The 11,140-nt window shown below is 39.2% G+C and overlaps 1 long non-coding RNA gene across 3 annotated transcripts in view; it reads left to right on the top strand.

The window, feature by feature from the left end:
- Positions 1–326: 326 nt before the first annotated feature.
- Positions 327–11,140, top strand: part of LOC137473379 (uncharacterized) — a 65,615-nt gene continuing 54,801 nt past the window's right edge. For all 3 annotated transcript variants that reach the window (XR_010998742.1, XR_010998741.1, XR_010998743.1), the window contains exon 1: positions 327–445. This is a non-coding gene — a long non-coding RNA (uncharacterized lncRNA). The remainder of the gene's footprint in view (positions 446–11,140) is intronic.

Genomic DNA, 11,140 nt, shown 5'->3' with positions numbered 1-11,140 from the left:
ACAGCTTTGTGAAAAAGGAGGCAAGAAGATCTCATTGCATGGATTTAATTTCTGAAGTTTCACAGCTTTGCGTTTTGCAAAAGAATTGAATCCTTCCAGCAGAGCAGAGCAGGTGGTAAACTGAAGTGCAAAGGGGAGATACTGTCAAATCTCATACTTGGCGTGCAAGCCCCCACCAAGGGCTTCCAAGGCAACTCTTGTGTCTCTCACCTTCTCAGAATAATGTCTTTTGTCTTTTTTTTTAGGCTTGGCACTTCTCCAGCTACAAGGGGTGGGGGGGGGGGGGGGGTCATGGAAGATAGTAAGTTAAATTGCCAGAACTGAGTTTCCCACCATGACTGCCAGAGGTGAAAGGAGAGAGCTTCACTTTCCCCATGAGAGGATAACTGGATGCCCACCACCACTATGCCACCCAAAAAATGGAATTTTGTGGGCTGGTCTTCAGGTAAGATGAAAATCTTTCTGTAAATGCTGGGGACAAATGCAGTGTTTGTTTAGCATAAAGCTGAATTTAAGTGAAAAGTGTCATGAATAAGGGGTAATATCCCAGCTGCAATGAAGGACTATTTATGTTGAGGTAGGTGAAGGAAGGCTCAAAAATAGGGTCCTTTTTTACTCTGAGCAGAAGTACCCTCCCATGTTTTCATATCTCTGTGCCTGTTTGCCAAGCTTGCCCACCCAAATATATATGCACCATGTTTGAGGAAAGCCATTTTAAAGCACTGAGGACATTGAACTGTTTCTATTCCCTTTGAGTCATGGATTTGGACCTTTCTTTCTAATCATGACATGAGAGATATATTTGTAGAAAACGAAGCAAGTTTCCTTCTCCAATTCCATGACTCCAGACCTAAGCCTTAACAAAATTAAAGGTACATGCATGTATTTGGTTAGGATTTTTAACATAACCTTCTTCTTCCTCTTTTGTTCTCAGTTTCCTTAATTACCTGTTCTCCCTGATCTGATGCAGTTTAGGATTGTAGGTAGCATGTACTTTCTTCTGGAATAGAAATCTGACTTTTTTAGGCTTTGGCATTGACATAAAAACACCTGGTATGTTAGTGATGGTATTTCAATACTTTTGCTCCCATGGTCAGGAGAGCACAGAAATTGCAAGGATAATGCAAAACCATAATTAAAGCTAAAAGCGAACTGAGAGTCTGTCAAAGCTCAGAAAACTTTCCAATAAAGTTCACATTTTTATGGACTTTTTATTTTGTACAAATCCATTTTCTTCTTTCCTGTCACATCTCCAAACCTTTCTGTAAGGAATCACCATCTTTTTCCCCTGCTAATTTAAATTCTGCTCTATCTGTTTGGAATATTAGGTATGCCTTAGCAGTAAAATTATTTTAATGATGTGGCTGAGTGCTCGTATATATTCAGGCAAGCAAACATAAAATGGTCATTCTTTATATTAAGGGTCTATCTATAGTTTAGAAAAGGTAATAAATGATAGATTGAAAGCATAGGTAGCTCAAGTAGTGGATGGTGTGTATTACAGAGGTTATTAGCTCATCAGCTGAAGGTGCCATAGATGGCTGCAGGCCAAACTTGGAAGCAACCTGCGAAATGGCTGGACTCTGTAACAACTGATTTACTATATACTAACATGCACATTAACTCTTTATCAACTCTTTATGAAATATATATGTTTGGCACCCAAATGACAAGTAGGACTGTAAAAAGAGATGTAAAATTTCCTTATGAATGGCAGTATACTGGCTCTTATTTTAGTTTAAATGTGCAATAGGATTTGTAAGGGTTCCTATGTCACCTGAGATACAGGTCTTGTTTTCAGAAGCAGCACTGTGCAGTGACTGCCTCATTTCTAGTCAGAATTAGGCCTCTAAATTTCCTGAATACTGTTGAATATGTTGCTGTCTGTTTCATTTACTGTTAGCCAAATGTCCATTTTAAGCCCACAGCTTTTTCTACAATGTATATATGTGTGTGTGTGTTTGTGCATGTGTACTTTACCAGAAGCAGCAATGGGTGTAATGGGGGAGCTGCAGGGGTGGCAAGGATCCCACTTGTCTCAGATTCCAGTACCTATCCATAATGATCATCCTCTTCCTACACTCCAGGATAAGAGCGATGCTAGTAACTGCATTATCTCCCATGTCTTTCCCTGTGAAACAGAGGAGGTTTAGGTACTCGTGACCATGGAAGGATTTGGGGGTTCTCATCCTGCAACCAACTACTGCAATTTGCAATAGTGGAAGAATTGCCAGAACTGAGGCACATAGGGATCTTTCAGTGCCCAAGCAGAACCAGATGTGCCTCAGCCACTCCTCAGAGCTGTCTGGTAGCTGTTCTGAAGGTAGGGAAAGAGACCACTGCTTCATCTTGTTGCAAAGTCCAGTGCTCTACTGCTAACAAGTTGTTGTCTTTTCTTTCTTGTGAAATGTAGGGGTTTTTTGTCACTTAAGCCTGTTATTTTTATCTTGTCTACCTTGGAAGGGGAGAATAGATTTCCCCCTTCCTTTTTCCTTCAACCTTTTATGTAGATGATTGCCACTGTTATATCTCCTCTTTGTTTTCTGTCTACTTGTAGTGGTTGTCTTTGTGTAATGGCTTCATTTGTTCCAATCAGCAAGAAAATTTCCTTACATAAAGTGGCTTTGGATCAGACCCTTTGCTAGATAAAGCTCTGTATTGAAAACATCACTTTAGTAGTTCAGATGTTACATATTGGTATGGCAAGCACATTCTATTTAAAATTGTGCTTAACATGCAACAATCTCTTTTGGAATAAAGAAGGGTTATGTCCACACTGCCTACAATCATTATTTTTCCTTAGCTCTATAGCCCTATTTTTTCTATCTGTTCTACCACTGTTTATGATTCCTTACAGTAAACACTGTAATTTTTTAAAAAATTATCATAAACTAAGCTTCTATTGACCAGGGATGGGAAAGCCAACATAAGAATGCAGAAGGCTACACCGTTAAGACTTGCAGGTTTTGTCTACTAATAGAGTTGTTTTCATTAGGTGTTTCCAATAATGGCTCTAGAAAGCATTGACTATTTTTATGGCTTCCATTCAATTTATAAATTCAGTTTATCAGAGAGTAAGAAAACAAAGCTATGGAATAGTCTAAATGTTCCTATGTTCCTGGGTATATTTACTGATTTTTTTTTTCTTTTTTTGCATAGAGTTTTCTCTTCTGCTTCATGTAGGCTTAGGTTTTTAGGGAAAAAAACATGAATAAATGCAGAACTAGTTTGCTTTCTTATTTTCTTCTGCAATTTTTTTCATAACACAGAGAAATAGGGAATAATCTCAAAGCAAATGACAGGGCTGGAAATTTTGTGGCAGAAAGTTTAAGGATCCCTGATGAAAAGTCACCTTTCTCTTGGCATGGCTGTGTGGGAGAGGTTGCAAAGGGCTCTTTTACCTATTCAGTCTGTGAGCAGTAGGGTCTCTGTGGTCTCTGGAGTATGAAAAGATATGATGAAATACTGCTACAGGGAGGGATTCAAACACTTTTTTAGCTGTCATAGCTAAAATCCAGGAGTCATAAGATCAATTTTACTTTTTGTACAAATGTTCTTTGTTTTTGTAACGATATCAGTAACCTACATACTATTTTGAGTGAGCACATATATAGCTATTTTCTGAACAGAACTTCTGCCTTTATTTCCAACGGGTGAAAAGCAAATTTTTCTTAGTCTTGGAGAGTACAGGAGAACATGAGGCTGAACAAGTTTATAAACCAAGCTGGGCATGGTTGTGTCTTGCAAAGGCACTAAATAAATAAAATTCGGAATACTGGAGTAAAAGTTATAAAAGTGGTTATTTAGGTTGTGGTCCACAGTCTATGTGACAAGAGCTGCTGAGACTAGATTAATATTTCCAGAACTAGGCTCAAGTTGCCTTGCGATAAGAAGATGGAGGAGAGTTCTGCTAATTTCCCTCTGTCAGAGCTAGTTTTTTGTCTCTGGGCTTTTAGAAATTCTCACAAGCATAGATCTCTGAGAAGAAGCTCTCTCTCTCTCTCCCAGAGATCTCCCATTATATGGGTTGCCAATCTGTGTCTATGAAGCAGGACCTCTTCACAGCACCTTATGAACACAGGGTTTGATAGATATTTTAGCACTCTCTCTGACTTTCTCCCTGCTGAGTCATTCAGGAGGCGAATGGTTTGATTTCTGTCTGTAGCCAAGGTGAGTTGCACAAAATCTGTGTTGCACAAATGATATTAGATAAGCAGAGAAGATTCTGCATATGAATTGTTAGCCAGGTAATAGGTATTTTGCTGAGACTTCTCATTTCTCTGCCTTCATCAACATTAAAAATATGTAGTAAAGTAATTCAGCAAGAACTGATTTCAGTTCAGGATCATGCAGATGCCTGACTCATGGCTAATTATGAGTGCCCACTGGGAACATTTATAAGATACCTGATGCTGTTGAGCCTCTACAGTCCACTAGGACATCAGCACAATGCTGGATGTATTGAATCCAATTTACTTTAAAGTAACTTAGACTGATATTTCTCCCACTTCACTAGATATGATTGCAGTTGGTCAGAGGTTTAAAAAAGTAAACCAGGCTAAAAACATTAGGCTTGTCTTTTATACCTCTGCTAGTGATCTAGCAGAGGAATGTATGCATATAAATGGCAGTGGGAATTAGTCCTGTTTTATGCTAAAAAACTCAGAGATGGGGGAGCATTTAGAATTTATTAGCTTAAGTTTGCCTTGTTCATTCACTTTCCTCCAGCCAGATTGAACATGAAATGATTTGGCATGTGTTCTTGATCTTCTGTCATTGATGAATGCCACTTAGTGACATATTTGCATGATATTTTGAGCAGGATAAATGGTTGCTTGAGTCTTTTTTGGTGGCTTTGACTTTGGACTTTTTCCAGAAATTAGTCTTGCCGTTGTTGTAAGCTCATATTGTGAATGTTATTTCCCACACAGTATGGCACGAAGTCCTGGTGTTATTTATTCAGGTTGCCCTTTGCTGTGGCCTGCAACTTCTCTCTGCCTGCTATGCAAGCACTGAGAGAAGAGGGGATGTGAAACCTCCCAACACTACCCCCTCTCTTCATGGATTTCTGGGTAGGGTGTGAGAAACGTGTGAAATGAAATCTTTAAAGATGCAGAATTACATGTGAGGAGAGCAAAATCGCCCTTTCTTAAACATGGAAGCTGTTAAATAGATGTAGCTGGAGGGAGTCCTGCTGTGTCTCCTGCATGGTCACCCAAGCACCAAGTGGCATCTGTCCCTAAAACTAACTGATCCCTTTCTGACTGTTTATGACTCTTGTGCAACACTCATTATTTATTTAATGAAACATCCCAGTGAAACAGAAAAGCCATTCATAAGCCCCTGACAACAAACAATCATGACAATTGCCTTTGAATTTCACTAATTTGCTTCTAAGAGTCAGAACAATGGAAGAGAGTAATTGCAGTTATTAAAAGAAATTGCTGCAGGCAAAATATAAACCATTTTAAAACTCAAACCCAGAAAACCAGAAAGGGGTGCAAATAGGAAAGCCCACCCAGTAAGATGCCTCATGTTCCCTACCTCCTTTTGCCTGTGTAATGAGAGACTTCACCTTGCTGTTTTATTTAGCACTGTTATTTAGGAGGAGAATCAAAGCTTTTAGTATCAGCACGGTCAAGCTGTGTGTGGCAGCGCCTCGCCTGGCACAGCCACTGAAGAGCTGCTTTCTTCCAATCTGCATCATGCCAATGCAAAAACATCCCTCTCTGGAAAATAAATGTGTTGGAAACCAGTAGGAGGAAAACTCACTCTAACATCAACTGCTCTACAGAGAGGACTTTAACTCCTCCCTGGGCATGAAGTAGAATGCCTGTGAAACTAAGAGGCTCTTCCAAACACACCTGGCTTTTGGCATCACATCACCCCTAACACGATTTGTTTTCTTTAAACATTTAGAGGCAGATTTTAAATAATTTGGGTTCCTAAAGGTGTGTCTGTAGAGCTCTGGGGATTCCTGTGGGTGCAGACCCAGCTGACTTGGCACATGGAAAGAGGTGATGAACTGCTGTGTGCCATTGGCTGCACAGAAAATCTCTAAGCAACGGCAGGAACAAGCAGGGCTTTGACTCTTGTGTGCTTGACTTCCCTGTTCAAGTGAGAGTCGAGCTCTTCCACCGTTAAACACTGCAGCACTAAGCAAAGTGATACTTAAGTACTTGCAAAAGTTGTCCCTCAGAAACCAGGTGGCATTGTAAGGGGAATGTGTGCTTCATACAAACTGCTTTTGTCCTGGACAATTCAATAGAGCTTTGTCCAGTATAACTGAGCACGAGGGTAACTCTCATCTCTGAGTACAAATGAAATGTGTTTGGCTCTCCCACTTTTGTATAAGAAGATAACAGAACAAAGGATCACTGCAATTTAAGGGCATGAACCCTCATTTTCTCTCCAGTCCACCTAAATAAAAGAGAATTTCTTGTTGGTCTGTGATATTCTCTTCTGAAAGTCAAAGCCTTTTCAGTTCCTACTGCAAGTAGTGGTAGTTTACTCACAATTTTTCAGCTGCATGTGATATCCAAAATTGGCTGCCTTGTTGTAATGAAAGGCAGCCTGCCAATACGAAGGTCCTTCCAAAGAAGCCTGGCTATTGTGAGAGAAGAGAAAGCAACTGTGGTAATACTCCTGCATTGCTGTTTCACTTCATGCTTCGCCACAGGAGTGAAGCAAGGCAGCGGAGACCACTGACAAGTGTTTACAGAATGTGGCTCTTTGACAAAAATGATTGTCAGGCAGTGACTATAATAAAACGTTAGCAGGAGATAGTGGTCTTTCTTGGATTTTTGTGCCCAGGCAGCTGGCAGCCTTAATTGCTTTGAAGAAATAGAAACAGAAATTCATTTTCTTCTCTTGTTATTTGGGGATGTAAATCATTCAGCATTTTTAACTCTGTGACTCCCTGCCTAATTTTCCCTTCTCAAAATAAAGGTGGATGGAACTTCCTTTTAGTTGAGTAAATCCACTAAATAACTCTGGTTTGCATTGATTCAATGTGAGTAAAATTTAAACTACATCCAACATCCAGTATTTGAAGTTGCTGTTCCAGGTAAGCCCAAAATGTTAAATATAGTCAATTTGATCAGTGTTATTCAAGGGAAGCTGACAATCTGTATTCATAGCAATTGAATGCTCTCAGGCACATGGTGTGATTCTTGGGGCTGTTCTGTGCAGGGCCAGGAGCTGGACTTGGATGATCCTTGCGAGTCCCTTCCAACTCATAATATTATTTGTTTCTATTATTTTAAACAGCTTTTGTAAATCCAAACAGACTCCTCCATAAACACTGGGGAATATTAGTCCAAGTCTATGGCAATCTGAGGCTGATTTAGGAATACTGTAGTGTTCCTAGTCCTTACTTCAGCTTGCTGAACTATTTTGTTGGCTTGGATATTTTCACTGTGTTTCAGTCTCATGAGTGGTTTTTATGGTATTTAATTTCCTTAAATATCTTGGCACAGATGATTTGACACAGCAAGTAGGCTCAACAAATCACCAACAAAATGTTTCCTCTTTTCTGGATAATTCCTGTAGTTGTGCAGATAGAAAGATAACAAAGAAAGCAGAGCAACTGTATTTTAGTCTGTAACTTCTACCCCTTCTCTTTTGTACTCTGGAATGGTATTTCTAGAGTTAATGGACAAAACCATGTTAAAAGTGAGCAGAACTAAATAATGGAAGAATATTGTTGGAGGTAGATCCTTCTGTCATCCTTTCCATTTCTATAAGAACTTTTGCTGATTTACTTGCCAGGTGAAGGCAGACTTTCTGTTCTCTCTCACCTTCTTTTTAATTTGATGAGACAGCTTCACTGTGGGAACACGAAGGCACATGGGAAAGCCAGACTGTAGACTCACACCTTGTTTGCGGTGCCTTTGCTGAATGCACTAGCTGGGTGATCCAGAGCTGTTATTTGGAGCTTCAAGCCACAGATTTGCTATGAAGACGTTCAGTGAATGTCTTTCTGCAGAATATGAATTTTCCTGTGGATGTAAAGTGAGAGGTGCTAAAGGGTGGTGGCTGCTAAAATTCACTTTGTGTTGTACCGGGTAGAAGACAAAGCAGTGGCAGCTCAAACACAAGAGTAGGACATTTTTCATTTCAGGAAGAGCAGTTCACAATGTGTGTGATTGTTGTTAAAACAAAGGGTGGCAGTGTGAAGTGTGTAAGGGGATACTTCCTATCAATCTAGAAGGTACAAGGTACAAATCAGGCAAAATATTTCCCCAAAATATTCCCCACACATTGTTGAATTTAGGGACTGTATGGAAACAAGAACAAGATTTGGACACCTTGGAAATTTTTATCTCATCTTTCATAGGAGTTGTCGTTTCTATAAAAGCATCTAACGAATATTTTATGGCAAATAAAAGCAGTTAAAAAACAGATGCAGCCTTCTATGTCTCCCCGTATTAATGGATTCACCAGATTATCTTAAAAATTGCAGCCTAATGCTTGTTACTGCTTCCACTGCACCCCAGCCACTAGAAGTTACAGCTCTTGACATTTAAATGTTAGGAATAATAAAATTCATTATGAACAAGTAGTCAATTAAAAAGAAATGCCCCGCTGGTAAAACTGAAAATAATGTTTTGAAATACTGCCACCTTCTGATCAGTCTGGGATGGAGAACTGAGTTATTAGGAACTTGACAAAAAAAAAATTATCAGCTGTAGTAGTTCTGTTCCTGATTTTATAATGTAAGAGCCATGTTGCACCATTTGATTTGCAAGGCCAACTTCCACTGAGACTACATATGCGAGTCCACATATACAGTGATGTAAAGAGATGAGGAAAATACAGTGTGATTTACAAGTGATGGGAGAGATAGCAGCACACTTGTTTGAAGTGAAGAAAAGCACTTAAGTGTATTATATGTGAATTTAAGGATTTACAGGCACAGAGCCTATGCTTTAAGTTACTTAAGCATTAAATGCACTACAGAATTGCAGCTAAAGTGTTGGTATGACCTGCACCTGGTGTAAGTCTTAGAGAAGTTGACTTCCCAACTCTCCTGTAACACGTCTCTGCCATCAATATCTCCATGAAAGGTTAAATTTTTTACCATTTTACTTTGTTACCATTCAGATGTTACATGTCTGCATACCACCTTTGTGTACATTTTAATTATCCAGATGGTGTTTTATGTGTCCAGTCCCATGTCATTATTATATTACTTAAACTTGGCGGTGATGCCTAGAAATAACTTTCCCCAAGCTGGCTTTTTCTTGAAGAGTTCATCCAGTTTCAGCTTTGAAAATGTCCTTTGTGTTGTGGTAATATATATTGTGTACCTAAATGACTTGCATATAATTTTATATTCCCTTGATAGGGAAAGCCAGTTTGACAAAGAAAATGCTTAAAATATCAGTGCCCCACTAACGAGAAAACCTGAAGTTTGAGCTCAGCTGTATGACTGTACACCAGGGGATCCACATGCTAGAGAGATGTTCTCAGTGAAAGAATTCAGAAGTGTCAGAAACTATTCTGCTTGTGTAATTACTTGTATGATGGCTTTGATAACTCCAACGCAGGTTAAACGGTTGGGTTTAGCCACAGCAGCTGAATCCTGCAGCAGGATTTGTACTGCAGTCTGGTAATGGCAGGTGAATGTCAAACTGTTATGCACAGAGGGGAGTGCCCTGGAGATGAAGCCCCTTATGACCTTCAGTATGCCTTTTTTGTAATTAAAAACTGAAAATAAGAAAGGTTTTCTCATCAGAAAGGTGAATAGTCTTGACTCATGAGCACTTAATGAAGCACATGAAGCTGTGCTGTCATCCCAAGAAGTGTATTTTCCTTCCTCATTTCTAAATATGTTTTTCTTGTTTCAGTTTAAAGCAGAACCATCTCTTCTGCTGAACAATAGAAACTTCATCTCTTCAGTTTCAAACAAGAAACTATCCCATAGTAAAGTGTTAGAGCTTCTTCACAGAATCTGCTAAACACAAATGACAAGCCACACAGCAAGATTTGATAGCAATCTGCAAGTGTTTTTAAAACAGATCTTAACCATATGTACAGTGTACCACTTCTGCTGTTGTATATTGAGCTCAGGAGAAAGCAAGTACCATAATTGCCTTCAGCAAAATTGTCAAACAAGGAAACCTTTTAAAACTACATAGAAGGGGGAACATAATGAAAGCCCTGGAAGGAAGAGGGCTAAGAGAAGAAAAACTGGCAGGGAACATTAACATATACTTTTAACTAGTCTTTTCACAGAGAGGAGAATGACCCAGAGGCTTGACTGCTGTAGCTCTTTTTTTTTTTTTTTCAGTAAAAATTTTTGTGTGTACTGCTGTGTAGAAAAGAAATGCTTATTTCCCCTGTGTTATTTTATGTTTCAGTTTGGACAAGCAAGAGGAAGCTTTATTTAGCCTGTTGAGTCCAACCCCACAGTAATAGAACACATAAAACTTTCAAGAAGTGAAAGGCATGCTGAACTTACATTTCAGATAGTTTTCAGGATAACTCCTTGGCTGTTATATCCATATGTCATAATATACATAAATTATTAGAAATTATTTGCTACAGTGTGCAATCATATTAGCTTCCAGGGACTTTTTAGGCTGGATTTATGAAGAGACATGTTTCCTGAATGTTTTTCCTACAGAAACTACAGATTCCAGGACAAATCAAGTTTTTATGAAATAAGGACTTAGGATTTAAATTGCTGACTGATACCTAAGGGGTAGTGAGTGTGTCCTCCAGGGGCAATTAGGGATAACTGTCTGCAAGGATAGTTACATCTTGCAGCAATTCCTGCTGGAAGTGGGAAGATATTTTTTTGCTTTATGGCATATGCAGATGTTGCTGAGTAGCAGCCACTTTAGTTCCCTTCCTGCAGAACTGTTGTAGAGAAATGGCTCAGGAGTGAGAAGAGCTTTAAAATCTTCCATCTGGGTGAGCTGAAAGCTATAAACCAAAATTGTCTTTAAGTAAGGAAATGTGATGGTCTTTTGGGCCTTACTGGCTTAATGGAAACCTGCAAAATTTAAACAAATATCAGTTACTGTGGTAGTTGTATGCATCAGGGCTCTGTGGTACCCCGTGGTTGTTTCCAGCTTTTATTCACTCGTGGAAAGTGCACTTCATCCCATTCTTTGCTTCAGCCCTTGTCTGC

The sequence above is a fragment of the Anomalospiza imberbis genome, chromosome 4 (assembly GCF_031753505.1).
Source record: "Anomalospiza imberbis isolate Cuckoo-Finch-1a 21T00152 chromosome 4, ASM3175350v1, whole genome shotgun sequence".
In the NCBI taxonomy this organism is placed as follows: domain Eukaryota; kingdom Metazoa; phylum Chordata; class Aves; order Passeriformes; family Viduidae; genus Anomalospiza; species Anomalospiza imberbis.
The sequence above is the reverse complement of the archived record's forward strand: the minus strand, read 5'-3'. Positions and strand labels throughout refer to the sequence as shown.